General features: G+C 46.0%; 8 non-coding genes across 8 annotated transcripts; all 8 read right to left on the bottom strand.

Annotated features, from left to right (window-relative positions):
• Positions 1 to 825: 825 nt before the first annotated feature.
• On the bottom strand, positions 826 to 1,016 carry LOC142723892 (U2 spliceosomal RNA). Its single transcript, XR_012875748.1, has one exon. It is a non-coding gene; the product is annotated as a U2 spliceosomal RNA (small nuclear RNA).
• Positions 1,017 to 2,304: 1,288 nt separating this feature from the next.
• On the bottom strand, positions 2,305 to 2,495 carry LOC142723891 (U2 spliceosomal RNA). The gene has a single exon (XR_012875747.1). It is a non-coding gene; the product is annotated as a U2 spliceosomal RNA (small nuclear RNA).
• Positions 2,496 to 3,799: 1,304 nt separating this feature from the next.
• Positions 3,800 to 3,987, bottom strand: LOC142724033 (U2 spliceosomal RNA). Its single transcript, XR_012875885.1, has one exon. It is a non-coding gene; the product is annotated as a U2 spliceosomal RNA (small nuclear RNA).
• A 6,584-nt stretch (positions 3,988 to 10,571) lies between these two features.
• LOC142723890 (U2 spliceosomal RNA) lies at positions 10,572 to 10,762 on the bottom strand. The gene has a single exon (XR_012875746.1). It is a non-coding gene; the product is annotated as a U2 spliceosomal RNA (small nuclear RNA).
• A 1,296-nt stretch (positions 10,763 to 12,058) lies between these two features.
• Positions 12,059 to 12,249, bottom strand: LOC142723889 (U2 spliceosomal RNA). The gene has a single exon (XR_012875745.1). It is a non-coding gene; the product is annotated as a U2 spliceosomal RNA (small nuclear RNA).
• A 1,284-nt stretch (positions 12,250 to 13,533) lies between these two features.
• On the bottom strand, positions 13,534 to 13,724 carry LOC142723887 (U2 spliceosomal RNA). The gene has a single exon (XR_012875743.1). It is a non-coding gene; the product is annotated as a U2 spliceosomal RNA (small nuclear RNA).
• Positions 13,725 to 15,012: 1,288 nt separating this feature from the next.
• Positions 15,013 to 15,203, bottom strand: LOC142723886 (U2 spliceosomal RNA). The gene has a single exon (XR_012875741.1). It is a non-coding gene; the product is annotated as a U2 spliceosomal RNA (small nuclear RNA).
• A 1,300-nt stretch (positions 15,204 to 16,503) lies between these two features.
• On the bottom strand, positions 16,504 to 16,694 carry LOC142723885 (U2 spliceosomal RNA). Its single transcript, XR_012875740.1, has one exon. It is a non-coding gene; the product is annotated as a U2 spliceosomal RNA (small nuclear RNA).
• Positions 16,695 to 17,801: the final 1,107 nt, after the last annotated feature.

The following is a 17,801-nucleotide window of genomic DNA, read 5'->3' as shown; positions in this document are numbered from 1 at the left end:
ACACGTGCAAAGTTCCGTCTGAACTTTATATAAGACGGTGAGGCTCAGTCAGTCACTCAGTGTTGCCTGAGAGGGCAACACTGCAACAGCCGGCCGCCAGGCTGTCTTTTTTTTGCACAGTTAGTTGCCTCCAGGAGGCCACAAGAGGGAGACAAGGGACTGCAAAATGGAAAATAGGCATCCACCAACTTTACAGACAACTTCTCCTTGCTCCTACAACCTCCATCCTTGCACAGTTTGTTATTCTTCTAGGTAACATAGTAACAAATCCAAATTGCTGCTCTCTTTGTAGGCAAGCAAGGCTTTGTTGCAACTGCAATTCTTACTTCTTCTTGAAATGTAGGGACGACAGTACATTCCATCACATCCATCTAGTGTACACAGGTAGGTCCATTGTGGCGGGCAGGCGAGCGGGCGGGCTGCTTTATTGGCTGTTTGCTGTTCCCCTACTCCACTCCACTATTTGACTGTTGTGCTGCATCAATCAATCAATCAATCAATCAATCAATCAATCAATCAATCAATCAGTGGCTGGCTCAGGTGCAGCTCTTTAACTTACCTAAAAGGGAGGGCGGAGAGAAGACAAGGAAGGTGAATGAGGTGTTCCAATGTGAAATGCCGGAAACACAGAAACACAGACGACACACAACAAGAGGTGGCAATCTATTCATTAATTGCATTTAATCAATGAGCTCATTATCACTCATGCATTGTCCAACAGGTGTTGAAATAATGGGATTAAAAGGGGAGATCCCTTCAGAAAGACAGAAACAATAGCAAAGACAAAAAACACTTTTGGAATCTGCTTTTAGTCAACACATAAGGAAAGGGTGCACCGGTCCTGGAAATACTGCAATACCAGGTCAATGCGTGGAGTGGACAGAGCAAGCTCTATTTCCATCTCCCTGTTCTAAAAATCCATTTAATATATGGTCCCCAGATAGGGGACGTATCAGATATTAAACTGATAAGAACAGATACTACACTTGATCTTAGCCAAAAGGCCGAGAAGCGATAACCCGAACGGGCCGCGCGTTGCCCGAGCCTGCCCGATACTGCTGTTCAGCCCTTGCAGCGATTCAGCCTACTTCTAGGCAATTCCATGGGGCCCTGCAGGCTCACACACTCACAGCTACACGGGAGGTGAATAAAGGCCGGAGAGGAAGCCAGACAGGATTTGCTTCTTTTGCTTGCACCACAATGCAGTGCTGAAAGAGGAGGAATCTACATAAAAACGCCTTCCTGGCAACGCCCAAATGCCCTGCTGCCATGCAGATAAACACTGGCAGCGGCAGCAAGTGCATGCCCACAGCCACCCCTTGTTCCTTCACACCTTGTATCAGCTGTAATCCAGTCCAGTCCAGTGCTGCCTGCTGAGCAGCACTGACCAACACTGCCTGGGCCCAGGCTTTTATCTCTGAGGCCCCATTATGATGTCAGAAAGCTGGCTCTGGAATCCTGAGGGCTCCACTATGACACGTGCAAAGTTCCGTCTGAACTTTATATAAGACGGTGAGGCTCAGTCAGTCACTCAGTGTTGCCTGAGAGGGCAACACTGCAACAGCCGGCCGCCAGGCTGTCTTTTTTTTGCACAGCTAGTTGCCTCCAGGAGGCCACAAGAGGGAGACAAGGGACTGCAAAATGGAAAATAGGCATCCACCAACTTTACAGACAACTTCTCCTTGCTCCTACAACCTCCATCCTTGCACAGTTTGTTATTCTTCTAGGTAACATAGTAACAAATCCAAATTGCTGCTCTCTTTGTAGGCAAGCAAGGCTTTGTTGCAACTGCAATTCTTACTTCTTCTTGAAATGTAGGGACGACAGTACATTCCATCACATCCATCTAGTGTACACAGGTAGGTCCATTGTGGCGGGCAGGCGAGCGGGCGGGCTGCTTTATTGGCTGTTTGCTGTTCCCCTACTCCACTCCACTATTTGACTGTTGTGCTGCATCAATCAATCAATCAATCAATCAATCAATCAATCAATCAATCAATCAATCAGTGGCTGGCTCAGGTGCAGCTCTTTAACTTACCTAAAAGGGAGGGCGGAGAGAAGACAAGGAAGGTGAATGAGGTGTTCCAATGTGAAATGCCGGAAACACAGAAACACAGACGACACACAACAAGAGGTGGCAATCTATTCATTAATTGCATTTAATCAATGAGCTCATTATCACTCATGCATTGTCCAACAGGTGTTGAAATAATGGGATTAAAAGGGGAGATCCCTTCAGAAAGACAGAAACAATAGCAAAGACAAAAAACACTTTTGGAATCTGCTTTTAGTCAACACATAAGGAAAGGGTGCACCGGTCCTGGAAATACTGCAATACCAGGTCAATGCGTGGAGTGGACAGAGCAAGCTCTATTTCCATCTCCCTGTTCTAAAAATCCATTTAATATATGGTCCCCAGATAGGGGACGTATCAGATATTAAACTGATAAGAACAGATACTACACTTGATCTTAGCCAAAAGGCCGAGAAGCGATAACCCGAACGGGCCGCGCGTTGCCCGAGCCTGCCCGATACTGCTGTTCAGCCCTTGCAGCGATTCAGCCTACTTCTAGGCAATTCCATGGGGCCCTGCAGGCTCACACACTCACAGCTACACGGGAGGTGAATAAAGGCCGGAGAGGAAGCCAGACAGGATTTGCTTCTTTTGCTTGCACCACAATGCAGTGCTGAAAGAGGAGGAATCTACATAAAAACGCCTTCCTGGCAACGCCCAAATGCCCTGCTGCCATGCAGATAAACACTGGCAGCGGCAGCAAGTGCATGCCCACAGCCACCCCTTGTTCCTTCACACCTTGTATCAGCTGTAATCCAGTCCAGTCCAGTGCTGCCTGCTGAGCAGCACTGACCAACACTGCCTGGGCCCAGGCTTTTATCTCTGAGGCCCCATTATGATGTCAGAAAGCTGGCTCTGGAATCCTGAGGGCTCCACTATGACACGTGCAAAGTTCCGTCTGAACTTTATATAAGACGGTGAGGCTCAGTCAGTCACTCAGTGTTGCCTGAGAGGGCAACACTGCAACAGCCGGCCGCCAGGCTGTCTTTTTTTTGCACAGCTAGTTGCCTCCAGGAGGCCACAAGAGGGAGACAAGGGACTGCAAAATGGAAAATAGGCATCCACCAACTTTACAGACAACTTCTCCTTGCTCCTACAACCTCCATCCTTGCACAGTTTGTTATTCTTCTAGGTAACATAGTAACAAATCCAAATTGCTGCTCTCTTTGTAGGCAAGCAAGGCTTTGTTGCAACTGCAATTCTTACTTCTTCTTGAAATGTAGGGACGACAGTACATTCCATCACATCCATCTAGTGTACACAGGTAGGTCCATTGTGGCGGGCAGGCGAGCGGGCGGGCTGCTTTATTGGCTGTTTGCTGTTCCCCTACTCCACTCCACTATTTGACTGTTGTGCTGCATCAATCAATCAATCAATCAATCAATCAATCAATCAATCAATCAATCAATCAATCAATCAATCAATCAGTGGCTGGCTCAGGTGCAGCTCTTTAACTTACCTAAAAGGGAGGGCGGAGAGAAGACAAGGAAGGTGAATGAGGTGTTCCAATGTGAAATGCCGGAAACACAGAAACACAGACGACACACAACAAGAGGTGGCAATCTATTCATTAATTGCATTTAATCAATGAGCTCATTATCACTCATGCATTGTCCAACAGGTGTTGAAATAATGGGATTAAAAGGGGAGATCCCTTCAGAAAGACAGAAACAATAGCAAAGACAAAAAACACTTTTGGAATCTGCTTTTAGTCAACACATAAGGAAAGGGTGCACCGGTCCTGGAAATACTGCAATACCAGGTCAATGCGTGGAGTGGACAGAGCAAGCTCTATTTCCATCTCCCTGTTCTAAAAATCCATTTAATATATGGTCCCCAGATAGGGGACGTATCAGATATTAAACTGATAAGAACAGATTTTTTTGAGTTGACTACCCCAACAAAGGAGGTAACCGTTTATTTAAAATTTTGAACAGATTTACAGAAAATCAATACGTTTTTACAAAAGAAATTTACATAAATTTACAACCATGGTTTAATACAAATAAATACAAATTGTCATATAAAACAATTTATAAAAGGGCACTTGGTGGCATCATATTATGGAACTCCATTCACTTAAAAACCATTTTCTACATAAAACAGGAGAGAGTTTTTTATCTAAAAGAAAATATTTGTACATTTCATTAAGACAAATGGCTAAAACATCTTCCACAGCTAAAACTTCATGCTTAAATAATAAAATGTTTCTGGCCGCCCACAGAGCTGCTTTTACGCAGTTGGTGATCTTCCATGCCATCATTTTTCGAGTCTGTGTTGGGCATTCCAGGCATCCATATAAAACGCCATCACTTGTGTATCTCCGAAGTCCTGTAATCTTCTGTACCAAGGGGAGGATTCTTGTCCATATCGATTTCGCGTAAAAACATTCCCAGAATAGGTGGTAGACTGTCTCGTCATCTCTACATCCTCCCCTTGGACACGCAGCCGAGTTGGTCAGTCCCCTTCGATGCTGGAATGCCCGGCATGGAAGACACTCGTGGGCACAGCTCCAGGCCAGATCTTTCTGTGGGTTAAAAAGATATTTAGCGCTCACCATCTTCCATATTTCTTTGCATTTTTGTTCATTAAAATTACTGATGGGAGCTACTAAAACATTTTCTTTTATCTTTTTTAAAATTCCTTTACTATTTTTTACTTCGTTAATATTTTTGTCTTTTAAGTTAAAAAGGTTTACAATTTTTTCTAAAATCTTATACTGGCCAGAAAGGTTAAAAGCATACGGGGAGCTTAAAACCGTGGAGAACCAACCGTTCCTCCTCATAAAATAACCTGTGTTAAAACGTATAAAATATGACCAGTAATGTTCCTTAAAAACTGCATTAAGACATAAAGTAAAAAATTTTATTAAAAGGAATGCTTTTATATCGGGGAAATCTTTCCCCCCCATTGGTTTGGGTAATATTACCTTCTCTCTCCTGAGCTTTTCCATCCTGGAGTTCCATAAAAATGTGAAACATGCTTTAATTATTTTTTTCAATAAAATCTCAGGGGGAGGGAATACCATACTTAAATATAATAAAATAGGTAAAATCACCATTTTTGTAATTAAAACCTTTCCCTCCATTGTTAACTTTCTCATGTTCCACATGCAAATTTTCTGATTAACTTTTTGTGCCACCAAGTCCCAACTGGTAAAACCATTATTTGACTCATTGAAGGAGACTCCTAAAATTTGTACAGACTCTGACACAGGGACTGGAATGTCCATTAAAACCATTTTGCCGATATTTAAGATGTTACTTTTATTAAAATTTACTAAAAAACCGGAGGAGCAACAGAATTGGTAAATCTGTTTAAAGGATTTCTGTAATGACAGGGTGTCCCTGCAAAGGACCGCGACATCGTCCATGTACCCCACCACTTTAGCCTCTAGTCCCCCCCCGCCCGGCAGGGGGACTCCGCTTATCTGCTTATCCTTTCTTAACCTGCAGAGTAGAGGCTCGATCGCACAAATAAAAAGTAGTGGGGACAAGGGACACCCCTGCTTCACTCCGGAATTTAAAAGGACATCCTGTGTCTTAAAACCCTTTACTAAAATTTTACTAGTACAATTTTCATAAAAGGCCTTCAGAGACTGTAAAAAACCTTCCGGTATACCCATTTTTTCTAAAACCTTAAAAAGATAAAAATGTGACACTCTATCGAAGGCTTTCTCAAAATCTATAGATAAAATTGCCATTTTACCTCCTCTCTCTTTCGTGTCACTGATCACATCTTTTAAAAGGTTTAAATTATCCCATATACTCCTCCCGGGTATCCCACAGACCTGATTGGAGTGTATGATCTGGCCTATCACTGCTTTTAATCTGTTCGCACATATCTTCGCCATTATTTTGTAGTCAGAGTTTAGCAAAGTGATAGGCCTCCAATTTTTAATGTCTGTTTTGTCCCCCTTTTTGTAAAGCAGGGACACCTCGCCTTTCTTCCAGGACCCCGGGAGGGCTTTTATTCTAAAAACTTGGGTAAAAAGAGGGTGGAGATCCTCTTTTAAAATACCATAAAATATAACATAGAATTCTATAGGTATACCGTCAGGGCCAGGGACTTTACCTGTTTTAAAACTCTTTGTAGTTTCTAAAATCTCCTGTTCCGTAATATCCTGTAATAAAAACACTTGGGAAGCAGGATCTAAAACAGCATCCACCTCCTTCAATGAGTCGTTCATAAAATCAACATCAACATGTTTTGTATTAAAAAGATCCGCATAAAAACCGTGCACCTTTTTTAAAATGTTTTGGGTATTTGTTTCCCCATCTATCTCATTTAACAGGGTATGCTTATCATTTATTTTCTTGAAGAAGTACCTGGAGCAGGTCTCATTTTCTTCAAGATGTTTTACCTTAGAGCGAAAGATTATCTCCTTTCCCCTCTGCTCCAGGCACTGGGAGATTTCTTTTTTAATTTCGGTGATCTCTTTCTCCACCTGCATACCCTGTTCTCTGAACTTGTATTGGGTCTGCAGACGGGTATTTAAATTAGCATAAAATTCAAATTTTTCTTTGGCTTTCTTCATCCCAGCTTTAATAAAAAAAATCTCTTATCTTTATTTTCATTTTCTCCCACCAGGAAACAATTAGCATATTGGGATGTCTTACCCGTCTGCAGCCCTTATAAAAGGTGATAAAATCGGATAAAATTTGCGGATCCTCTAAAAGGGATACGTTTAATTTCCAGGCTTTCTTCGGAGTTCTCCTTTGATCGTTCAAATTAACTTTAAAATATAAAAGTTTATGGTCAGAAAACACGTTAGAATTAAGATCACATTTAAAAGGCAGTATTTGATAAGAGCAAAAAATAAAATCAATCCTGGAGCTGCAGTTTACATTGCTCCAGGTGACGCCGTCCTCTTCAGGTAGATCCCTATTGCATTTTTTAAAAACATCAGTAAGTTTAAAATCCACTGTAATATCTTTTAAAATAGACGGGGTTTTATCATAGTTTCGACTTACTGAATTCGAGAACCGGCGTTCCCCCTTTAAAATACAATTAAAATCACCAGCTAAAATAAGTGGTTCTGAATCATTGATAAAAAGGGGTAAAATTTCTAGCATTTTTGCTCTTTCCTTCTTGTCTGTAGAACCATAAAAGTTTAAAAACTGCCATCTAACACCGTTTATAAAAGCTTTGACCATTAAAATTCTGCCTGGTAAAATTTCATAAAAACGATCAATTAAAACGTTCCCTTTGAATAAAATGGCGACACCTGCGGCTTTGGATTCATTGGACCCGGACCACACTGAAGGTCCGAGTCTCCAGTCTTCCTCATATTTTTTATAATTCATGCGGTGAGGTATGCAGCATTCCTGTAGGAAAAACACTGAGGCGGTAAAAACAGAAAGGTAGTTGAAAAGGGCAGCTCTTCTTGTCTGTGAGTGCACGCTTCTTACATTAAGGGAAAGACCACATAACTCAGCCATGAGGAAAAGGGAGAGAGACAGTCTATTTTTATCTTACCCGAGGAGGCCTCAGCAGTCCTCCGCGTCGCCAGACACCCCACTCGAGCTCTCATCATCATATTTCCTCGAGTCAAATGTACGCATCGATGAGGTTTGAGAGGAAGACCCGTCACTCAGCTGACCCCCCATACCTAAGGCGCTTCTTGAAAATGGGTCCCAGACGGACTCAACGGGTAAGATTCCGCAATCTTTGGCAGCGTCCTCCCCTTCTATAGGGGCAGGAATCGCGCTTCTGGACGTCTCAGGGACCACGCTTACCTCGGAGGCAGCTGTCCCTATATCCCCCAACTGTCTGGAAGGGGGGGGACCTTCAGTTGTCGCTTCCGGGGGCACGTCAACTGGTTTCCCTGCCTTCAACCTGGCAGGTACTCCCATCGGCACCCCCGCTGCCACCTCCGAGTACGCCCTACGTCTCTTAGTGAGCGCTGCCGCTCCGCCCGGGACCTCTGCCTCAGGTACAGGCTGACCCAGCATCTCTTGCAGGCCAGTAGGATCAGCTTCATCCGAACTATCCTGCGCCCCAGTCTCCTGGGGGGGCTCTTTCGTCCGCTGATCACTGGCTCTGCGTTTTTGTCGCCTCTGCTCTTTAGGGTCACCTGTTTGGGGGGGTCTGCTGGAGGTATCCATTTCGTCTTGCTCACCTCCTTGGGGTTCCTCTCTTTGTACGGGAGTGATCTGGCCTGCGGGCCGCTCGGGACGCCTTGGCCGGTCCTCAGGTTGTTCCAACTCCTTAGATCTGTGGGGACAAGTAGCATAGAGGTGACCAACTCGGCTGCAAAAACGGCACCTTTTCCCCAGAGGGCAAGTTTTGGTCTCGTGCTCAGAGCTGCCGCAGTTCCTACAGGTGCTGTCACAAGACTCCTTGGTGTGACCGTACTTTTGGCACTTCCTACAGAATGGAGGCATCCCTGAAAAATAAAAGTCTCCGGCCATATCACCTATTTTAAAACGTGCTGGCGGCAACATTATCCCTCCTGTAAAATTGGCATCTTTATAACATGTTACATTGAATCTCCACTTTGAGGTCCATACACCAACCTCATTCATGACTTTGCCAATACATTTCACAGTTTTAAAATAAGGGAATAAAAGGGACATCACTTCTTTTAAGTCGGCAAAAGGGCAGTACATCTTTATAACTATCATTTTAGTGATGTCCATAACGTGCTCATAAAAATCAACACCGTCCAGTCTCGGGTCATTTTTTACCGTATAAGCCGCCAGCAGATCTCGGAATACTCCATTCTGTATGAAAGTAACGTCGTATGTCCTCCTTCTTGGGTAATCCTGCACCGCCAAAATTTCTCGCTTCTGGATGTTGAAGATACCAACAAGTACGGTCTCCACCACGAATTTTAAGCCGCAGGTCGTCGCCTTCTCCTCCGATAGCACTACACGAATTGTGTTTTTAATCCGGGCATAAGCCGGTATCTCACATGGATCCTCGTCCATGGTGAGTAAGGTTTTTTGGGATCGTTACGCTACTCCTTAGTAGGCGCAACTTTGGGCGCAACTCCCCTTTTCGGTCGAAACCTACACGGGGGTATATGGATCGCAACCCGTTGCTCAGGACTAAGCCTCTCTCCCAAATAGCAGCACGGGGGTGAAGTCCAGGCGAACCTGGACGATCCCCCGAGGCCGAGAGAGAGGGTACCTGAGCACCTCCTAACCAAGACCAGGCAGCACTGACTACAAGTAACCAGCACTACACTTGATCTCAGCCAGAAGGCCGAGAAGCGATAACCCGAACGGGCCGCGCGTTGCCCGAGCCTGCCCGATACTGCTGTTCAGCCCTTGCAGCAATTCAGCCTACTTCTAGGCAATTCCATGGGGCCCTGCAGGCTCACACACTCACAGCTACACGGGAGGTGAATAAAGGCCGGAGAGGAAGCCAGACAGGATTTGCTTCTTTTGCTTGCACCACAATGCAGTGCTGAAAGAGGAGGAATCTACATAAAAACGCCTTCCTGGCAACGCCCAAATGCCCTGCTGCCATGCAGATAAACACTGGCAGCGGCAGCAAGTGCATGCCCACAGCCACCCCTTGTTCCTTCACACCTTGTATCAGCTGTAATCCAGTCCAGTCCAGTGCTGCCTGCTGAGCAGCACTGACCAACACTGCCTGGGCCCAGGCTTTTATCTCTGAGGCCCCATTATGATGTCAGAAAGCTGGCTCTGGAATCCTGAGGGCTCCACTATGACACGTGCAAAGTTCCGTCTGAACTTTATATAAGACGGTGAGGCTCAGTCAGTCACTCAGTGTTGCCTGAGAGGGCAACACTGCAACAGCCGGCCGCCAGGCTGTCTTTTTTTTGCACAGCTAGTTGCCTCCAGGAGGCCACAAGAGGGAGACAAGGGACTGCAAAATGGAAAATAGGCATCCACCAACTTTACAGACAACTTCTCCTTGCTCCTACAACCTCCATCCTTGCACAGTTTGTTATTCTTCTAGGTAACATAGTAACAAATCCAAATTGCTGCTCTCTTTGTAGGCAAGCAAGGCTTTGTTGCAACTGCAATTCTTACTTCTTCTTGAAATGTAGGGACGACAGTACATTCCATCACATCCATCTAGTGTACACAGGTAGGTCCATTGTGGCGGGCAGGCGAGCGGGCGGGCTGCTTTATTGGCTGTTTGCTGTTCCCCTACTCCACTCCACTATTTGACTGTTGTGCTGCATCAATCAATCAATCAATCAATCAATCAATCAATCAATCAGTGGCTGGCTCAGGTGCAGCTCTTTAACTTACCTAAAAGGGAGGGCGGAGAGAAGACAAGGAAGGTGAATGAGGTGTTCCAATGTGAAATGCCGGAAACACAGAAACACAGACGACACACAACAAGAGGTGGCAATCTATTCATTAATTGCATTTAATCAATGAGCTCATTATCACTCATGCATTGTCCAACAGGTGTTGAAATAATGGGATTAAAAGGGGAGATCCCTTCAGAAAGACAGAAACAATAGCAAAGACAAAAAACACTTTTGGAATCTGCTTTTAGTCAACACATAAGGAAAGGGTGCACCGGTCCTGGAAATACTGCAATACCAGGTCAATGCGTGGAGTGGACAGAGCAAGCTCTATTTCCATCTCCCTGTTCTAAAAATCCATTTAATATATGGTCCCCAGATAGGGGACGTATCAGATATTAAACTGATAAGAACAGATACTACACTTGATCTTAGCCAAAAGGCCGAGAAGCGATAACCCGAACGGGCCGCGCGTTGCCCGAGCCTGCCCGATACTGCTGTTCAGCCCTTGCAGCGATTCAGCCTACTTCTAGGCAATTCCATGGGGCCCTGCAGGCTCACACACTCACAGCTACACGGGAGGTGAATAAAGGCCGGAGAGGAAGCCAGACAGGATTTGCTTCTTTTGCTTGCACCACAATGCAGTGCTGAAAGAGGAGGAATCTACATAAAAACGCCTTCCTGGCAACGCCCAAATGCCCTGCTGCCATGCAGATAAACACTGGCAGCGGCAGCAAGTGCATGCCCACAGCCACCCCTTGTTCCTTCACACCTTGTATCAGCTGTAATCCAGTCCAGTCCAGTGCTGCCTGCTGAGCAGCACTGACCAACACTGCCTGGGCCCAGGCTTTTATCTCTGAGGCCCCATTATGATGTCAGAAAGCTGGCTCTGGAATCCTGAGGGCTCCACTATGACACGTGCAAAGTTCCGTCTGAACTTTATATAAGACGGTGAGGCTCAGTCAGTCACTCAGTGTTGCCTGAGAGGGCAACACTGCAACAGCCGGCCGCCAGGCTGTCTTTTTTTTGCACAGCTAGTTGCCTCCAGGAGGCCACAAGAGGGAGACAAGGGACTGCAAAATGGAAAATAGGCATCCACCAACTTTACAGACAACTTCTCCTTGCTCCTACAACCTCCATCCTTGCACAGTTTGTTATTCTTCTAGGTAACATAGTAACAAATCCAAATTGCTGCTCTCTTTGTAGGCAAGCAAGGCTTTGTTGCAACTGCAATTCTTACTTCTTCTTGAAATGTAGGGACGACAGTACATTCCATCACATCCATCTAGTGTACACAGGTAGGTCCATTGTGGCGGGCAGGCGAGCGGGCGGGCTGCTTTATTGGCTGTTTGCTGTTCCCCTACTCCACTCCACTATTTGACTGTTGTGCTGCATCAATCAATCAATCAATCAATCAATCAATCAATCAATCAATCAATCAATCAATCAATCAGTGGCTGGCTCAGGTGCAGCTCTTTAACTTACCTAAAAGGGAGGGCGGAGAGAAGACAAGGAAGGTGAATGAGGTGTTCCAATGTGAAATGCCGGAAACACAGAAACACAGACGACACACAACAAGAGGTGGCAATCTATTCATTAATTGCATTTAATCAATGAGCTCATTATCACTCATGCATTGTCCAACAGGTGTTGAAATAATGGGATTAAAAGGGGAGATCCCTTCAGAAAGACAGAAACAATAGCAAAGACAAAAAACACTTTTGGAATCTGCTTTTAGTCAACACATAAGGAAAGGGTGCACCGGTCCTGGAAATACTGCAATACCAGGTCAATGCGTGGAGTGGACAGAGCAAGCTCTATTTCCATCTCCCTGTTCTAAAAATCCATTTAATATATGGTCCCCAGATAGGGGACGTATCAGATATTAAACTGATAAGAACAGATACTACACTTGATCTTAGCCAAAAGGCCGAGAAGCGATAACCCGAACGGGCCGCGCGTTGCCCGAGCCTGCCCGATACTGCTGTTCAGCCCTTGCAGCGATTCAGCCTACTTCTAGGCAATTCCATGGGGCCCTGCAGGCTCACACACTCACAGCTACACGGGAGGTGAATAAAGGCCGGAGAGGAAGCCAGACAGGATTTGCTTCTTTTGCTTGCACCACAATGCAGTGCTGAAAGAGGAGGAATCTACATAAAAACGCCTTCCTGGCAACGCCCAAATGCCCTGCTGCCATGCAGATAAACACTGGCAGCGGCAGCAAGTGCATGCCCACAGCCACCCCTTGTTCCTTCACACCTTGTATCAGCTGTAATCCAGTCCAGTCCAGTGCTGCCTGCTGAGCAGCACTGACCAACACTGCCTGGGCCCAGGCTTTTATCTCTGAGGCCCCATTATGATGTCAGAAAGCTGGCTCTGGAATCCTGAGGGCTCCACTATGACACGTGCAAAGTTCCGTCTGAACTTTATATAAGACGGTGAGGCTCAGTCAGTCACTCAGTGTTGCCTGAGAGGGCAACACTGCAACAGCCGGCCGCCAGGCTGTCTTTTTTTTGCACAGCTAGTTGCCTCCAGGAGGCCACAAGAGGGAGACAAGGGACTGCAAAATGGAAAATAGGCATCCACCAACTTTACAGACAACTTCTCCTTGCTCCTACAACCTCCATCCTTGCACAGTTTGTTATTCTTCTAGGTAACATAGTAACAAATCCAAATTGCTGCTCTCTTTGTAGGCAAGCAAGGCTTTGTTGCAACTGCAATTCTTACTTCTTCTTGAAATGTAGGGACGACAGTACATTCCATCACATCCATCTAGTGTACACAGGTAGGTCCATTGTGGCGGGCAGGCGAGCGGGCGGGCTGCTTTATTGGCTGTTTGCTGTTCCCCTACTCCACTCCACTATTTGACTGTTGTGCTGCATCAATCAATCAATCAATCAATCAATCAATCAATCAATCAATCAATCAGTGGCTGGCTCAGGTGCAGCTCTTTAACTTACCTAAAAGGGAGGGCGGAGAGAAGACAAGGAAGGTGAATGAGGTGTTCCAATGTGAAATGCCGGAAACACAGAAACACAGACGACACACAACAAGAGGTGGCAATCTATTCATTAATTGCATTTAATCAATGAGCTCATTATCACTCATGCATTGTCCAACAGGTGTTGAAATAATGGGATTAAAAGGGGAGATCCCTTCAGAAAGACAGAAACAATAGCAAAGACAAAAAACACTTTTGGAATCTGCTTTTAGTCAACACATAAGGAAAGGGTGCACCGGTCCTGGAAATACTGCAATACCAGGTCAATGCGTGGAGTGGACAGAGCAAGCTCTATTTCCATCTCCCTGTTCTAAAAATCCATTTAATATATGGTCCCCAGATAGGGGACGTATCAGATATTAAACTGATAAGAACAGATACTACACTTGATCTTAGCCAAAAGGCCGAGAAGCGATAACCCGAACGGGCCGCGCGTTGCCCGAGCCTGCCCGATACTGCTGTTCAGCCCTTGCAGCGATTCAGCCTACTTCTAGGCAATTCCATGGGGCCCTGCAGGCTCACACACTCACAGCTACACGGGAGGTGAATAAAGGCCGGAGAGGAAGCCAGACAGGATTTGCTTCTTTTGCTTGCACCACAATGCAGTGCTGAAAGAGGAGGAATCTACATAAAAACGCCTTCCTGGCAACGCCCAAATGCCCTGCTGCCATGCAGATAAACACTGGCAGCGGCAGCAAGTGCATGCCCACAGCCACCCCTTGTTCCTTCACACCTTGTATCAGCTGTAATCCAGTCCAGTCCAGTGCTGCCTGCTGAGCAGCACTGACCAACACTGCCTGGGCCCAGGCTTTTATCTCTGAGGCCCCATTATGATGTCAGAAAGCTGGCTCTGGAATCCTGAGGGCTCCACTATGACACGTGCAAAGTTCCGTCTGAACTTTATATAAGACGGTGAGGCTCAGTCAGTCACTCAGTGTTGCCTGAGAGGGCAACACTGCAACAGCCGGCCGCCAGGCTGTCTTTTTTTTGCACAGCTAGTTGCCTCCAGGAGGCCACAAGAGGGAGACAAGGGACTGCAAAATGGAAAATAGGCATCCACCAACTTTACAGACAACTTCTCCTTGCTCCTACAACCTCCATCCTTGCACAGTTTGTTATTCTTCTAGGTAACATAGTAACAAATCCAAATTGCTGCTCTCTTTGTAGGCAAGCAAGGCGTTGTTGCAACTGCAATTCTTACTTCTTCTTGAAATGTAGGGACGACAGTACATTCCATCACATCCATCTAGTGTACACAGGTAGGTCCATTGTGGCGGGCAGGCGAGCGGGCGGGCTGCTTTATTGGCTGTTTGCTGTTCCCCTACTCCACTCCACTATTTGACTGTTGTGCTGCATCAATCAATCAATCAATCAATCAATCAATCAATCAATCAATCAATCAATCAGTGGCTGGCTCAGGTGCAGCTCTTTAACTTACCTAAAAGGGAGGGCGGAGAGAAGACAAGGAAGGTGAATGAGGTGTTCCAATGTGAAATGCCGGAAACACAGAAACACAGACGACACACAACAAGAGGTGGCAATCTATTCATTAATTGCATTTAATCAATGAGCTCATTATCACTCATGCATTGTCCAACAGGTGTTGAAATAATGGGATTAAAAGGGGAGATCCCTTCAGAAAGACAGAAACAATAGCAAAGACAAAAAACACTTTTGGAATCTGCTTTTAGTCAACACATAAGGAAAGGGTGCACCGGTCCTGGAAATACTGCAATACCAGGTCAATGCGTGGAGTGGACAGAGCAAGCTCTATTTCCATCTCCCTGTTCTAAAAATCCATTTAATATATGGTCCCCAGATAGGGGACGTATCAGATATTAAACTGATAAGAACAGATACTACACTTGATCTTAGCCAAAAGGCCGAGAAGCGATAACCCGAACGGGCCGCGCGTTGCCCGAGCCTGCCCGATACTGCTGTTCAGCCCTTGCAGCGATTCAGCCTACTTCTAGGCAATTCCATGGGGCCCTGCAGGCTCACACACTCACAGCTACACGGGAGGTGAATAAAGGCCGGAGAGGAAGCCAGACAGGATTTGCTTCTTTTGCTTGCACCACAATGCAGTGCTGAAAGAGGAGGAATCTACATAAAAACGCCTTCCTGGCAACGCCCAAATGCCCTGCTGCCATGCAGATAAACACTGGCAGCGGCAGCAAGTGCATGCCCACAGCCACCCCTTGTTCCTTCACACCTTGTATCAGCTGTAATCCAGTCCAGTCCAGTGCTGCCTGCTGAGCAGCACTGACCAACACTGCCTGGGCCCAGGCTTTTATCTCTGAGGCCCCATTATGATGTCAGAAAGCTGGCTCTGGAATCCTGAGGGCTCCACTATGACACGTGCAAAGTTCCGTCTGAACTTTATATAAGACGGTGAGGCTCAGTCAGTCACTCAGTGTTGCCTGAGAGGGCAACACTGCAACAGCCGGCCGCCAGGCTGTCTTTTTTTTGCACAGCTAGTTGCCTCCAGGAGGCCACAAGAGGGAGACAAGGGACTGCAAAATGGAAAATAGGCATCCACCAACTTTACAGACAACTTCTCCTTGCTCCTACAACCTCCATCCTTGCACAGTTTGTTATTCTTCTAGGTAACATAGTAACAAATCCAAATTGCTGCTCTCTTTGTAGGCAAGCAAGGCTTTGTTGCAACTGCAATTCTTACTTCTTCTTGAAATGTAGGGACGACAGTACATTCCATCACATCCATCTAGTGTACACAGGTAGGTCCATTGTGGCGGGCAGGCGAGCGGGCGGGCTGCTTTATTGGCTGTTTGCTGTTCCCCTACTCCACTCCACTATTTGACTGTTGTGCTGCATCAATCAATCAATCAATCAATCAATCAATCAATCAATCAATCAATCAATCAATCAATCAATCAGTGGCTGGCTCAGGTGCAGCTCTTTAACTTACCTAAAAGGGAGGGCGGAGAGAAGACAAGGAAGGTGAATGAGGTGTTCCAATGTGAAATGCCGGAAACACAGAAACACAGACGACACACAACAAGAGGTGGCAATCTATTCATTAATTGCATTTAATCAATGAGCTCATTATCACTCATGCATTGTCCAACAGGTGTTGAAATAATGGGATTAAAAGGGGAGATCCCTTCAGAAAGACAGAAACAATAGCAAAGACAAAAAACACTTTTGGAATCTGCTTTTAGTCAACACATAAGGAAAGGGTGCACCGGTCCTGGAAATACTGCAATACCAGGTCAATGCGTGGAGTGGACAGAGCAAGCTCTATTTCCATCTCCCTGTTCTAAAAATCCATTTAATATATGGTCCCCAGATAGGGGACGTATCAGATATTAAACTGATAAGAACAGATACTACACTTGATCTTAGCCAAAAGGCCGAGAAGCGATAACCCGAACGGGCCGCGCGTTGCCCGAGCCTGCCCGATACTGCTGTTCAGCCCTTGCAGCGATTCAGCCTACTTCTAGGCAATTCCATGGGGCCCTGCAGGCTCACACACTCACAGCTACACGGGAGGTGAATAAAGGCCGGAGAGGAAGCCAGACAGGATTTGCTTCTTTTGCTTGCACCACAATGCAGTGCTGAAAGAGGAGGAATCTACATAAAAACGCCTTCCTGGCAACGCCCAAATGCCCTGCTGCCATGCAGATAAACACTGGCAGCGGCAGCAAGTGCATGCCCACAGCCACCCCTTGTTCCTTCACACCTTGTATCAGCTGTAATCCAGTCCAGTCCAGTGCTGCCTGCTGAGCAGCACTGACCAACACTGCCTGGGCCCAGGCTTTTATCTCTGAGGCCCCATTATGATGTCAGAAAGCTGGCTCTGGAATCCTGAGGGCTCCACTATGACACGTGCAAAGTTCCGTCTGAACTTTATATAAGACGGTGAGGCTCAGTCAGTCACTCAGTGTTGCCTGAGAGGGCAACACTGCAACAGCCGGCCGCCAGGCTGTCTTTTTTTTGCACAGCTAGTTGCCTCCAGGAGGCCACAAGAGGGAGACAAGGGACTGCAAAATGGAAAATAGGCATCCACCAACTTTACAGACAACTTCTCCTTGCTCCTACAACCTCCATCCTTGCACAGTTTGTTATTCTTCTAGGTAACATAGTAACAAATCCAAATTGCTGCTCTCTTTGTAGGCAAGCAAGGCTTTGTTGCAACTGCAATTCTTACTTCTTCTTGAAATGTAGGGACGACAGTACATTCCATCACATCCATCTAGTGTACACAGGTAGGTCCATTGTGGCGGGCAGGCGAGCGGGCGGGCTGCTTTATTGGCTGTTTGCTGTTCCCCTACTCCACTCCACTATTTGACTGTTGTGCTGCATCAATCAATCAATCAATCAATCAATCAATCAATCAATCAATCAATCAATCAGTGGCTGGCTCAGGTGCAGCTCTTTAACTTACCTAAAAGGGAGGGCGGAGAGAAGACAAGGAAGGTGAATGAGGTGTTCCAATGTGAAATGCCGGAAACACAGAAACACAGACGACA

The sequence above is a fragment of the Rhinoderma darwinii genome, unplaced genomic scaffold (genome assembly GCF_050947455.1).
Source record: "Rhinoderma darwinii isolate aRhiDar2 unplaced genomic scaffold, aRhiDar2.hap1 Scaffold_568, whole genome shotgun sequence".
Classification (NCBI taxonomy): Eukaryota; Metazoa; Chordata; class Amphibia; order Anura; family Rhinodermatidae; genus Rhinoderma; species Rhinoderma darwinii.
Note: the sequence above shows the minus strand (reverse complement) of the source record. Positions and strands in the feature narration are given on the sequence as shown.